Source organism: Jatropha curcas, chromosome 2, assembly GCF_041381405.1.
Source record: "Jatropha curcas cultivar XTBG-Jc1 chromosome 2, XTBG_Jcur_1.0, whole genome shotgun sequence".
In the NCBI taxonomy this organism is placed as follows: Eukaryota; Viridiplantae; Streptophyta; class Magnoliopsida; order Malpighiales; family Euphorbiaceae; genus Jatropha; species Jatropha curcas.
Genome location: NC_143152.1, coordinates 17,633,691 through 17,636,048, shown reverse-complemented (window position 1 = coordinate 17,636,048; position 2,358 = coordinate 17,633,691).

The window sequence follows — 2,358 nt, the reverse complement described above, 5'->3', positions numbered from 1 at the left end:
CGACTTGATGTTAGTGCGGAATTCCTTTCCGTCTTGGTGCGGAATTTATTTCCGACTTGCTGTTGGGGCAAAATTCAATTCCGCCTTAATGCTGATTGTGGAGTTCATTTCCGATTTGATTTCTTCGGGATTCCTTCCCGACTTGATATTAATACAGAATTCATTTCTGACTTGATTTCTTCGCGGGATTTCTTCCCGGCTTGATGTCTTTGCGGGATTCCTTCCCGACTTGATGTCTTTACGGGATCCATTCCCGACTTTGATGATGATGCGGAATTCATTTCTGACTTAATTTTTTCACGGGATTCCTTCCCGGCTTGATGTCGTTGTGGGATTCCTTCCCGACTTGATGTCTTTATGGGATCCATTCCCGACTTGATGTTGTTGCAGAATTCATTTCTGACTTGATTTCTTCGTGGGATTCCTTCCCGGCTTGTTGTCTTTGCGGGATTCCTTCCCGATTTTGATGATGTTGAATCAATTGACTCGAGCTCGTATGATAGTGATGACCCTAGGCGAATCTGACTTTGTTGTTGTAGTGGTTTTACCACTGGTTGACTGAAATATGACTTGTATTCGTCACAAAGAGTTTTGAATACCCACATTGTGGTGGTAACTTGAGTGGCTGAGTGTTGAAGAAGCTTTTATGCTTTGAGTTTGTGGCTTCGCCATGTTTGAATTCTTGAGGTTAATTTGATTCCTTTTCTTGAACTTTATTTCCTCTGAATTTGAAACTTATTTCCTTAATGGTTCTCCTCTCCATAAGGAATTTTGAGGAGACTCTTGTTTTGAGAAATGATCCTTGTTTATAAGGACACTTGTACTTGTGCCATGCTTGGCGCTTAATTTTCAAGGTGTTTGTTGTCATCCAATTTGTGGAAATGACTGCTTCTTTTAAATTGCTTTTTCAAAATGTGAGCAGCCGCTTGGTCTTTGTCCTTATGGCTGAAATGATTTGTCATCTACCCTTGATGGGCTTGAATTTAACGGAGAACTTGCAGTTGACCCGTTTTTTGACAACTTGATTTCCTGTAGCTTTGTCCTTGATTTCTTTCTTTTACGCAGAAGTTCCTTTAACCCATTTTTTTCTTTTGCTTGTTTAGAAGCAGCCTCTCCATAAAGAATTTCGAGGCAACTTGATTCTGAGATGACTTGAGTAGTGTATGGATTGCATTGCGACTTCGTGCAGACCCAATCCAATAACTTCTTTATTCTGTCGCTTTTAAGCTCAAAATTCAGACACCTCTCTGTCGGAGCATCTTCCATTCCTGGGTTTTCGGAGAAACCATTCTGTCCTTAACCCCTTCAATCGGCTTTGCCTCGGTACTGTTTGAAGTCTTGTGTACCCTTTGCTGGATCCTTTCCATGATTACCCTTCAAAACTTCCCTTTTGACGGTGCTTCTTAGGATGCCCCCAGCTTTGATTGATGCAGAGCAAATGAAAGGATGAATGCATTTTTCTTTGCCAATTTTTATTATCTTTTTTTTTTATCATCATTTTTTATTATTTTTTCGATTTTTTTTTTGCTTTCACAGGAAAGGAAAGAGTATAAACATGGTTTGGAACGTAAACTGCTCCCTTTTTATTGATAAAACAACATTTGTGTACAAAAGACACTTAGATTTACAAATGAAAACTTGAATGGAAATGAAAATGAAAAGAAAAGACTAGACCCTAAAAGATAGACTCCAGGTAAACTGTGATGGACTAGGATTGGATTGACTGAAGTGACTTTGTTCTTCTCGATGCTTAAATCGATCAGACATGTTGTTGTTGGTCTTGAACAATTCCTTTGTTCTTTTGGAGGTTTGATCTCAACCTTCTCAGACACAAACTTCATTCATTTCTAAGAAAAGTTCGAAAGGATCGAACGATTCTTGTTCAGCAATTTTTTTTTGCATTAATCCCATGGTTAGGCAAGGGATTGGTTGATATTCAGCTTGCTCTTGGGGATGATGGACCCATTGTCAACCAAGTCTTGTAGACGGTTTTTCAAAGTCCATCATGATTCGGTCTTATGCCCATGTCCTTGATGGTACTCACAGTATTCATTGGCTTTGAAATTCCGGGGCAGGGGGTCTGGTAATGGCCTTGCTTCTAAGGGCTTCAGTAAATTTGCTTTCACTGCTTCTCGGAACACCAAAAGGATTGGCATGCCGAGATCAGTATATTGCCTCCTTGGCTGATTGCTTCCCAAATTCCCAACACGTAAAGGATTCGTGGGGATTATACTGGCTATTTCATTTGTCTCACTGGACCCAGCATGATTCTGCTTCTTGTATGAGTATTCTTTGAGTTGACCCAACTGGATTAAGTCTTCCACCTTAGTTGCAGTCGCAATGAGCGATTGGAACGTA